The 12,772-nt window shown below is 33.2% G+C and overlaps 1 protein-coding gene across 2 annotated transcripts in view; it reads left to right on the forward strand.

Moving 5' to 3' along the window:
- Positions 1 to 11,693, forward strand: part of ECT11_1 (YTH domain) — a 37,306-nt gene extending 25,613 nt beyond the window's left edge. Inside the window, exon 7 of one of the 2 annotated variants that reach the window (XM_051217905.1) lies at positions 5,078 to 11,693. The gene's annotated coding sequence lies outside the window, so the exon portion shown is untranslated. The remainder of the gene's footprint in view (positions 1 to 5,077) is intronic. The other variant, XM_051217904.1, reaches the window with a different exon arrangement.
- The last annotated feature ends 1,079 nt before the right edge of the window (positions 11,694 to 12,772 follow it).

Below are 12,772 nucleotides of genomic sequence, written 5' to 3' on the forward strand. Positions count from 1 at the left end.
TCGGGCATTCGCCCACCAAAAACATTCAGAGGTGATTACGCAATATCCCGAATACACCTCATTCAGGAATATGAACCACTGAATTACTAACACAGTGGTCTAAAGCTTAAGCGCTTAACACAAGACCTCAAGGTCCTGGATATTAATCTCCGATTAAGTTGTAAAAGCATACTTCTGCGAAGTCTCATTCTAGGACGTAACAGATGTCTGGTGATTCTTGATCTTAACCACTAACTTGTGTAATGTCATTTAAACCAGATAAGTTATTATTTCACTACTTAATTGGCTTATTATTTACGTACCCAGAGTCATCGTCGACATTTCTTTTTTGTTAAATTAAATCTATCTACGTATAAATACACATGAGTTCTAATTACTCTAACTCAGTATATTGCAGTACAGATTCCCTCAACAGTTCTATCTTCTTACTCTTTGTCTAGTTCAGCTAATCGATTGTTTAGGAGCATAGATATTAAATAACTTGTAATATTTAGATTCCATGAAAAAATTCTGTCAATCGGTTCCAAAGATGTCCGCCAACCTACCAATTTATTGCTGCTAACTTTGTACACGTGAAGTAGTATGACTTAAAGCGGAATATTTACATTCTAAAATTAATAACTCAAATATTATTGTTCAAATGTAAACATCAAAGCCTGCTATCGTGGTTTGATTATTATTTTCATAAAAAGACATGCCTTCATTGCATATCGACTTCAAATAGATAGTCATAGGAAATCAGTGGACCACCGATTTCCATCAATTTCAAACTATTTAGTCTTACATTTTTAGCACCTTCATGTCTTATGCTAATGAATACGTTATTGATTTATTCTTATCTCACTCCTTACTCTTTTTTGACCGCTTTGAGTCAAGGTTTCTTACTAGAGTTCTGAGAATACATTTTAAGCTCAGTTAGCTTGTAATAAACGTACAGTTATTGATTAGCGTAATGATTCTCCTAAGATAACTATCACCACAGAGAGTCATTAAAAGCTGGTCGTAACCGGCAGATATCAATGATGTCAAGAGTAAAATATCTCTTTATATTCATCAATAATTAATTATCGATCACTTAATTTCAATCTAAATAGTTTGAGTATATTATACTGGCCATGAGACATGAAATGATTCAATCCTGTATGTATATGCACCATCAAAGAATCTGAATTTTTAAAAAAAATAAACAACTGCATACAATTTTTCCTGCTTTCTTTATTGCTTATACAACCAATATTGATTCGTAAAACAAAGAATACCATCTTCAAATTGGACTAGTCCTCCTCGTAAATCATTACTTTGGTGAGACTATTAATCATAAACGAACCAGTCAAATTCAAGATATTGCCTCTTGGACTTTTGCCTAAAATGCTTTTATCCATGTGACTACAATGCCTTATTGTATTAGAGCTTATTTAATTTGGTGATGAGAACCCTAACTCTTATTTATAACCCAATTTTGAAACTAATAAGTGATTAAAGAGGAAGAATGTATTTGTAAAATCTCAGCGAAAGAATTTTGAATTAAATCCAACGTTTCGCCTGGCAATCTGGTCCAAGCTAATAAGTGATTAAAATTTCTTGAGATCACTTAAGAATCGTTGGAGAGTTGTCCATCAACTACAGTCGCGTCGAAAGATTTTTTTCCCTTTCATATTTCATAATTACATCATATTTAAATAATTCCAGCTCTTAAAAGTTACCAATTTTTATTGATTTCTGATTTATTGATTCAAAATAGCTACTTACCTACCATATATTGATTACTTTTTATTTCTCGTATACAACAAATTATGATTTATCTAGAATGCAGATTTTATGAATGTTCAGTCTGTTTAATAATATATATTATTTTAGTTGCGAAATGAACTCATCAAATTCATAGACAGTTCAAGACCAAGGTCATCAGTTGCGTCGTCCGTATCATAACCATGGTAACAGAGGTCATTCCAGTAGTCACCGACTTGAATGAACTTTACTATTATTATTTGTTGGCATGATTACTTAATAGTTTCGTGTGTATGTGTTTAGTTATTCTATGATTCATTTATTGTATTTAATGGTGTTTTATGTGTTATAGGAGCTAATGATGATAGACAATGACGAAACCACTGCAATTAAACCATCTAGCTCGTAGAATACGTCACTAAAAGCATCTACATGAACTGCACATTTTTTCTTTCATTTCATCATTTAGTGAATTATTAGGTGTGTTTTTTTTTCATTAAACTGGATAGACCTATGAAATTACAATGTATACTGTTGAAAATACAGTGTTACCATTAAGACAGATAGTAAATTTAAGGAAATATTTCCTGGAAATAAGCTTGGACCAGATTACCAGGCGAAACGTTGTATTTACTTCAGATTCTTTCTCTGAGATTTTACAAATACATTCTTCCTCTTTAAAGTCTCACATCAACTCAGCACCCAAATACTGTAAAACTATTCGATCAAATTTAGACGAAATTTCTTAGTAAACTATTTATCCATCGTTCATTACGTTTATGAAATCTCTTCTCCTTGGACTTCTGTGATCACTTTTTAAATTAATCAAGTTCATCACAATTAGTTCATTTTCGTTAATAGATCCTTCACGATGATGTTTAATCCTGCATGTGACAGTATTCAAGTTTATCTTAACAGATAAAGTCAAATATTGACAGAGACTGGTTATACTGTATTGTAAAAGTTGATTATAGAGAAATGTAAACTCGTACAACTAGTGAAAACGATATATATTTTCCACACAATATAGCATATAACACACAAGCTATCATGACCTTTTGATAGTTCACCTGATAGCACTTCTCTAATACACATGAAACAACAGTTTATTGTTAAAGAATTCCAAAATGCACCAGTTATTTTTTGTCTTTTGATGGGGAAAACCTTTGCTACGGATTGAAGTTATCTGTAGAATGATTAGGAGCTATCAAACACTAGACTGATTAGCTTGTTTTGTTCTAATCTGGAGTTTTACTCATGATCTTGGACTGTATCGATTCTGAAGACTGCTTTTTGCTGAGACCAAGTTGCTCCTAGACCATCAAACTTATAATCCAGCGGCCGTTCTTTATTCCTTTGTGTCAGTCAGTTAATCATAATCAAAGTATACCCTCACACAAATTCCCATTGCCTTTAATTTTCGTGCTACGTTCGCACAACGACATTAAATTACTAAGATATATACCAAAGGAATCGAAATAATGTAGTAGTAATAACAATGAGAGAAACTGGACATTGAGAATATGATACGAAAAGACAGAATAAATACGTATACATAAATAAGTACTAGAAATCAAGATCTGAAGGAAACTATGACATGAATATACTTTATCCACTGTGACGGATTCTGATTGTTATTCCTCGGACTTCAGTTTGGCAGTCTCCATCTACCAAGATGACTCTGATCAACGTTCAGCAACATCACGGAGTGATCCCATGTTTTAGTCTCGGTGCTCCTCTTCCAACCTAGTTCTTTACTAGCGGAGATCGTCCGCCGAAATAGGCGGTTTACAAGCATATATAATACATGTCGCAATTACTTTAATTTATAACTCTATCAGTTGATTCTCCATCCTGTCTTGGTGTCCTATGCCTGCTTTGAATACCGTCCTATCAGATGTTAAAGGCACGTATGGCTGTATCCTTGAATCCCACTCATGTTTTCTACTTTCATAGACCATAGTTTATAACCACAGGGTATTACAAAGTGTAGTGCTCTGTAGTATACTCATCCATAGGTTGGAAGACGGACATTTCAGAAATGACACAAGAGGCCGACCGATCTTTCTGAATCGATGACGTTATTTTGTCAGACACCACCGTTCGTTACTACTTCTGCTGTTGCTGAATAACTAAAAAAACATTCCCACGTATGTCTCTTCAACCTACACTTTATATACGTGTTGAAGTAGGAATCAATACTAAAACGTATCATTAACAGAATTAATAGTCGGTCACAAAATAATCAGGTTGTTACCACATTTAGTTTTAATCATTTTAAATGTTTCCTAGTCGTTTTGTGGACAATATTTAATAGGATAAATAGTTAACACTCAAAACTTACGTTTTTTCATCATATCACGTAGACAGGACTTCCCTTGATAATTTTTAAATACCAAGGGCGGCACAAGAAAATCGCTCCATTAGTAGTAGGCACTCACTACCCCCTATCAGGGATATAACATCAATACGTTTAAGTTTCACAGTGATTATCTCACTGAGTTGATGTTCAATGTTTCACATTCCCTAAATTTATTCATTTCACTGTACTAAACAACCATCATCCATTTTCATCAGCTATATCTATCTCACTACTGATTTGTTTAGAATCACTTTAGGGGTATGGATTATCGACAGGACTTTAGGGATTCTTTTATGATTCATTAGTGATCCAGTATATTATTATTAACTCTTATTCATAAAACATATTTTATTATTATTCTCTTTTGATCTGAATAATTTGACAAATAATTCCTTTCTATCATATGATCCAAATTCTATTCTAAATAAGTTTCTTATCACATGGTATAACAAGAATCATACATTTCATTCCATAGATGGCTTATAATTATATTGTCTGATACTTTAAATTGGATAATAATGAATCATAATAAGTTTAAGCTTTCATCTTTATTGTTACAAATTCCACGCCTTTATGAAATGATTAAATAACTTCCAGTTGTACGTTTTCAACTTATTACTACACATATGTATACATGCTTGTTGCATTTAAAAGAGAGAGCTATTTGTCAATAATGTATTTCTTGTATTTAATACTTCGATTGTTAAACATGAATATTACTTATAAGTTTGATTACTTAATTTATTTAAAAGTAGTTATAAGAATGTAAACAACATTACTTCAAACAAAATGATACTTGAGCATAATTCCACACAACATGTCAGTTGTATTTCGCATTCTCCAGTTAAATGTTTTAAGGAATTCTATAATTCTTAAAGTCATACATGTTTGGTAATAATGATTTTCTAAATTTCTGATAGAATTTGAATCTCCCTCTGTTTCCATTGCTTACCATATCTTTATTTATTTATTTATTTTAACACATAGATATTGGTACAAGGAGGCACCAAGTACATATTGCGCCACACAAATCTCATTCGATATGTGTGAGGGCTGTGATATTGCTCGGGTGCCCAGACCGAAGCAGGTGGTTTTCTTAGGGGGCCACTCCCCGAGCCTTCGACCTGAAGGTCTGATACACAAGGCGGTGGAGCATCGTAAGGAGATGCAGTTCCATGGTAGCCGGTGACCAACGATTGGTTCATACGCCATTTATTCCCTCAGGACACTGGAGCCCATGTGCACCATTGGTTTGGGATCTGGTTAAAGCGCCGTACATTCACTTTTCGTCCTCTCATTTTCGTAAACAACACACATGGTGCGAGAAGGCAATGAGTAGGACTTCCCTAGCAGAGGCTATATACGCGTGGCCATGTGAGAGCATTTCGAGAGGGAGAGCGGACTCTCCCCACTCTCGACCGTACCAGGGCATTTGAGGGCTTATCAAGCATCGAAGAATGTAGATGATTTATAAGTCCAATAAAGAGGATTACAATAGGCTAGAAGTGTTGGGGATACAAGATCCCTAGAAATCAATTGGTAAACGTCTCATTTTTACATCATAAACGCCCATTTTTACCTTCATTTTGTATTTTCCACTTGGAAGAAACTTAAATGTCGTTGGTTCGTTTCCTTTCTTAATAAGTTATTTTGTGACTTTGTCCAAGGATAATTTGGGACTGTATTATAAACCCTTTGGTTGTGTGTTTGTTCGTTCATGCTTCTGGCTGCTTGTGTAATGTATTTTTTTCCGGTCTGGATCAGGTCTTCTCCTTTGAGTTATCAGGTATGTGGCTCAGTGGAATAACGTAGCTTGTCCTGTTACTGTATTATTGACTTCGTCCCGTTTTGCTGGTTTTAAGCGATATCGTAATATTTTCAAACGTAGCAGGGTATTAGCTTTTTATTTACACTGAGTAGCTTACAGAATTCCTTCATAGCAATGTCATTTTCAGCCCCTCCTAAGCTTCCATTCTTTTTCCTCGATGACCGTCAGTTCACGATGAATACGCAATCTAATCCAATCAGAAATTTGTAAACAATGTAAAATCATTTACCAACTGTCACAATTTCCTTGTGGATAATTCGTTTTCTAAGTTTTCGTTTGATAACTTTTTAGTATTAACTTTGTATGGTCAATAACTAACTAACGAAAGGAGTATATTTAAATAAATATCTCTCTTATTAGCATACTGTTGGGGTGTTTAATCCTCAGGTAACCATCTAATTACTGATGATTTTGTTATTCGTAGTTCGGAACAACACATAAGCGAACAACATTATTTTTAATTTGGTCTTCATCAGACTTTACGCTAATATACAAGAATATTTTTGTGTGTATGAAACTATTAAACCAATCGAGACAGTTTATGAGTCAATGATCATCGAAGGTCATGTGTTTGATTCCCGGATATGGGTTTGTGGATGTGCACTGATTAAAAGTTCCATAACATAAAGAAATGGCCGTCTGGTTTTTTCAGGTTTTCAATTGTGGTCAAACTAAGGTCAGTTCATGATTTAAACTATGATAGCTTTACAATACTTTAAAACTCTCCTATACTAATACTGGGCGTATGATAAATTTACAACAAGTTTTGGAACAGTAAATTAAGTCAAATGAAAAGTTACATTTAGATAGGTGTGGAAGTCACATGAAATAATTGTTACTAATTACGTATTATGAAACAAAAGCATTGACATCCCTAAAAATAGCTTTATTATCCACTCGTACTTTTCTCGTCCTATTGATTCATATATATATATGATATAAAATGTCACCTTATCTTTGTTTGTAGACCCTCAGCGACTATGAATTATATAGAAAATTTAAATATGTTCGAAACTATTCAAATGGAATGTCAAACATTTACGTGTATGTGTTAATTCATTCTCAAGGTTGCATGTATGTATTCTGTAACCATGTTTAATGGTAGCCTAATGAAATCCCTATTATAACATTTCCCTCATGATGCTGAGTGGTTCCAGTATTTCACTTTCTATTTAATACATCAAAATACAATAAACTTTGACATATTTTCTTATTGTTAAACAGACTGACTGCTGACAGTTTTACATGATTTACTACTTCATATTGTTCAATCCTTTCTTCGTCAATTTCCTCTCCTCTGCGTCACTATATTTCTCATCCACCTATTAAATCTTTATAAACATTCTCTACTTGTTCGGAATTATATATGTATCGATTTCTGTTTGTGTCCATTTGTTCCGGGCATTATCATTGTGTTTTTCCTGTTATTTGTGATTTCATCCCTTTATATTCTGCTTGTTGCCTTTATTTACGAAAAGACGGTTTTTTTTAAAGTTTTGTTTTCTTTAAATCATACTTTATTATTAAGTTACTTAGTAACTACAATCGATTTTGTAATAATCTACATGTACACACACATATATACATGAATTATTGTTTGGGTAAATTTTGACATTTCGTGTGTTCAGTTTAATTTTCTTCTACATGTACATCTGTTTATTAATGGGTCCATGTGTGTGTGTGCGTGTGTGATGATGATGATGATGAATAAATTTCTAAAAACTAGCATATACGTAAACGATTACTCTATATCAACAGCACATCATAAAGCATCCATACCTTTTTTGCTATATTTGTCTGTTATCCATCGTTTATACACATATTATACATCTGCGCTCTACTTGCCACATTCTGTTCTGTTGTCATATTTTTGTTATTTCTTGGACATCTTTTTTTAATTATTAGGATGGAATCCAAGAGAGTTTTGTTCTACCTTTTCGATCCTATATGACCTGTTATCTTTTTTTTTGTTATAAATAAACTCAATTTAGAAAATACATATTCGATGATGACATATTAATTATTTTGTTCATTGTATCCATTCGTGGTTGTTTGTCTCTGTTTATGTGTGATGCATACTTGATCTGTTCCACCTAACAGATTCACTTCACTTGTTTATGTTTGTATTATTATTACTATTATTAACGATCATTTGGTAACTGGATTAAAAACCGACTTAAGATGTATAAATTTGTTTTTGCTACATTACTCTACTGCACTGCCCCCTGAACAATAATCAATACATAATCATCACTATTTATCATTGTTCTTGCTTGTAAGCAAATTTTAGTCTTTCATTCCATGTATTGGTTATTCATAGGTTTGTTTGTTTGTTTGTTTTCAGTTTATGTGTTTATTTTCCTTTAGTCAGTACGATTACGCAATTACTTCTATTATTATTATTATTACTATGGATAATTACTTGTATAAGATTAGTAGTGGGGAAGAAGCATGGTCGTTTGATTTTGTTATACATTTTATGAGATTATTTTCTAATCCAGTGCCTTCCAACTCTCAATATCTTTTTTTCTTCATATACCTACATCCTACTTAATAAACGCTGTACATTATTCTCTGTCTTATGCTCTACACAAAAAATACATATAGTAGTTTAACGTCGTTCATCAGTTGTATGATAACTCATCCAAAACGACGAACAGTTGGTTCAATATATCTCATTACTTCACTTACACACACACACACAGATATTTATCCATTTGTGAAATAAATTTAATTTCATATTGAATCTTCCCGTGTTTGATGATTATTTACTCATTGTTGGTCTGTCGGTTCACTTCTCCTCTCTCTTGTTTTCTATCTATCGTCTTTATCTATGCTTCGTATTTTTTCCGTTTCATATTAGATAATGTGATTCCTACGATTTTTTACGATCATCATTACTATTATTATTATTATCATTGTAATTTTGTATTGCTTTCTGACTTTTCCTTCGGTATGTTTCAGAAAATCCTTTATCCTAGCGAGAACCTGAATTTATTTTGTTGGTTATCCCTTCTGCTTTTATATTTTTTATTGTGTTACACCTACTTTGATGATAGTGGCTATGTTACCGGAGATCAACAGTTTGTTCGGAAAATCTAATGTATCTGTCTGGATTATGAGAAGTTATTTCTAGTTTTCTTCACTTCTCTTGTGTGTCCGTTTATCTCTACTTACTTTTAAATATAAAGAAAATAATATCCTTTCTCTTTGTGTACTCTCTCTCTCTTTATATTCAACTTCCGTACAGTTTACATAAGTAAATTGTTCAGATATATACAATGAATTATGTGTAAAAACTTTAATTGTATAAGACATAGTTTGAAGTAGAAAATGAAATCGTTTCTATTATGTTATGCTTTATTCTTTTCTTTTGTTTACCTGTTGCTTCGTTCTGTATCTGTTTTTTTTCTCTCCTAATTTTTTCTCTTTTTTGATTTATTCTTGCTCCGGCGCATGCGCCCCCGTCCCCATTCGCTACGTACAAATCTTTCATTTTTGATGCCTTTCTCTCTGTCGACCTGTTAATCTATCTGTCTGTCTTCATAGTCTTTCGATTTGTTAGACGTCTTATACCATATTTGTTTTCAATCTAGATAATTGAAAGAAAAATAACGAAATGTAATACGTTGTGGAATTTGTATTCTATGAAGAAAGACCTTTCTGCGACACAATTCTTTAATTGTATCTTTGTTAGATTAATTGATTTGAGGTTACCGTGATTGGTCCAATGTTCGATTTTTCTTTAATTCTTTGTAGACAAACTTCGTAGTTAATCATAAGTTATGTAGGAGTTGATTCGAGTTTGATACACTAAATCAACATGGTTAAATGAAATTTCCGATGTAAATCTTGGAGCAGTATAAGTGGTAGCAATATCATTACCAGTTGTAGTAGAAAATGTTAGGTATAAATAGTATGATTAGCAAAGAATGAATGAATTTTTAGAATAAAATAGCGTATAATATTTAAAAAACTTGGAGCTCGCGGAAGGTAAAGCGTTAATGTACCTTATTCATTGTGGGCCATGTGATCTAACATGTCAAACTACTGGTTATGATAATTAAACGAACCTCAACCAGATAGTCTTCTCCTACCTACATAGCTCAGTTCATAGACTGATTTTACGTCTTTATTGGACCACCTCTATCTTTCTTCAAACCTACTCTTACTAGTCAATATCGCTCTTTGAGGTAGGTAGTGGTTGGAATATACAATACATGTCCCAACCACTTCAGTCAAACCTTTGCCAATTTGGTAAAATATTCTAAATTTAACAGTAAAACTTCATTTAATCAATAAAATCTATGTGTAGATAGGTAAAAACGATTCAGTTCTGATTTGTGCATTGAGTAGTCACATTTTGAGTAATGCTTCATCAATGGATAGCTATACTTCATGATAGATGAAAGATAAATCACCCTAAGGAGAGTTTTGTTTCTGAAATCGCTATCATTTATGCTTTTTGAAGTCTCATTTTAGACAGAACTATTAACCATTAATGATGATTATATTTTCCGAATCGGAAGTGTTTTAAATTATTCTACGAGATAAAAGTTATATATGTAATGAGGCATGAAATTTCAATTATACTAAGTTTTACAATCCGTATCAGTCACTTATACAAATAAGTCTTTTGATACTAGAATTTGGGTATATTTTACATTGAAGGACTCATTTACATACAATAAACTAAATTCAGCTTCTGAGCATGATTGAATAACTCTTTAGTTTAAAGTAGTTCATGTAATTTTACTTATCCTCGATATTGCTAACCGTTCTGATATAACCTCAGATCAATTGTTATAGATGAGTGCAAGTAATAAGACTTTTAAGGAGGAATGGTGATAGACTGAATAATCCCAGCTGGATCATTTAGTTTGCTGCCCCAAAGACACATGGTAAATGAGAGACGAAAGTTGTAGATATACTATCAGAAATAAGTGGACTATTCACATAGCCAAGGTAACCAAATGCATACCCTTATCTAAATCAGTCCGGTAGCTTATATTTATCCATCATCTTTTTTTTTGCTTTATTATTCTGCTTTGGCGATAAATTTTTCCGCTTAGTCCAATTAGTAGGCCATTCAAATGTTCATTGGTAATTAAATCGGAAAACAGAATACCATACATTATCCCCTAAAGAAGCTCGAACCAAACTTGTGAGCAAAACATCAGGATTATTTTAATCTCAATACACTCGGTGTCCAACTAGTTCGAAAGTGTTTGTTCAAATTCCGATACAACATAGAAGCTTTCCTTTCAGTTATCAAAGTTTTCAATGTTGAAGCCTAAATGGAATTCCGAAGGTTGTCAGTGACTTTGAATAAATAAATTACCATTAAGCTAGTGATTTGTTTGATTCCTTTTCAAATCCTTGCGAATGATGTCATGTCGTCATGCACAGTTTTACGGCAGATCAGCCGCTTTTAGATTTTCTCGTTCCTTGCAGATCATTTCATACTCTTCTTAACGATGTTTTATGTTTAACTGGCTTTTTAGTTGTTGAGAAAGTGTGTGATATAATGACATTCCACGTAGTCGCTTCTGAAAACCTTAAGTAAGTATAAAATCATAGTTTAAGAATTCGATTAGCTGTCGCTGATCATAAATTTTCGGTTACTTATCACTTGTTGTTGGTAATATTATTTTTTCTAAGACATAATCAATTTTCCCATCAACCACGCAACCACTTTTTTCACTATATCTATAGGTCAACCGCGTTTGGTACTGCTCCAAAAGTTTTAGTACTATCTATGCAAAAATGCTCTGGAATATTGTTTTGCTTTCCTAATAGAAAGAATAATTGTTGGCCATGATGACGCTTGAGGAAGAAGTTTAGAGTTAAAAGTCGAGGCTGAATGAATAATAGTAATTGATTATAATTACAGTGATCTTGAGTGCCGTTAGAGATATGAGAGCGCTTTCCACTTCCCGGTTGCCCACATCGTGGAAGGGTTCTTCTAGAGGTACCTGAAAATGAAATTGGGTTAGAGGTGGTATTAGTGACATGAGAGCGTAACCTCAGTGGACAAGGGACAACGACTTGAGGTTGGCCACACACAACGTTTATGTGAGTAATTTTTGTGTTAGCTCCCTACTTGTTAGGACCTTACCGCAAGAGACGGGAATCCGTGGGATAAGGCGAGGTGTGGATTTTTATGGTTGACATTCCCTAATCACACCCTCCCTTTGTGGGCAGAGTTGCATCACTGTTATGCTTTTTGTCTGAAGGGAACACCTTACTGCCGTCACACCTCTGTACAGTTAGCAGTATGACTTCTCCCTAGGACTTTGAGTTTGCTGCTTTTAGTTTTATCGCTCTTCAACCGACCTGTCTAGCATGGTAGGACATTGAGGAACAATTATTCTAGTCAATATGAATTGATTAATTCATAACGATGAGCAAGTGGAACCACCACATCGAGATAGCAGTAACAATCATTAAACACTCCTATGAAATCACTAATTCAACCTAAATCCATTGATAGATCGTTGAATTTTCATGGAATACGAGATAGAATTAGTCAACAAAGATTTATCCAAAATGTTGAGAGATCTGTTGTTCCATAAATAAAATTCTTATCATTTCCATATATGATACTAGATTAGCACTTTTATTTATTTAATCATCACTGTAGTAGAATTAAATTAACTCAAAATTCCAACTGATAAGTCTTGTTAATTTGAACGCTTTATTCGGTTCCTAAGCTATTCTGGTAACCCGCAAGCTAGAACTACGCAGCGACCTGAACTCGACAGAAAAGTCGCAAAATAAGCGAAAAAACTACTCCAAAGGTTCCTTTTTTGTACAGAAAACACACGGGTATTTATAGATGTTAACATTTGTTA

The sequence above is a fragment of the Schistosoma haematobium genome, chromosome 7 (genome assembly GCF_000699445.3).
Source record: "Schistosoma haematobium chromosome 7, whole genome shotgun sequence".
Lineage (NCBI taxonomy): Eukaryota > Metazoa > Platyhelminthes > Trematoda > Strigeidida > Schistosomatidae > Schistosoma > Schistosoma haematobium.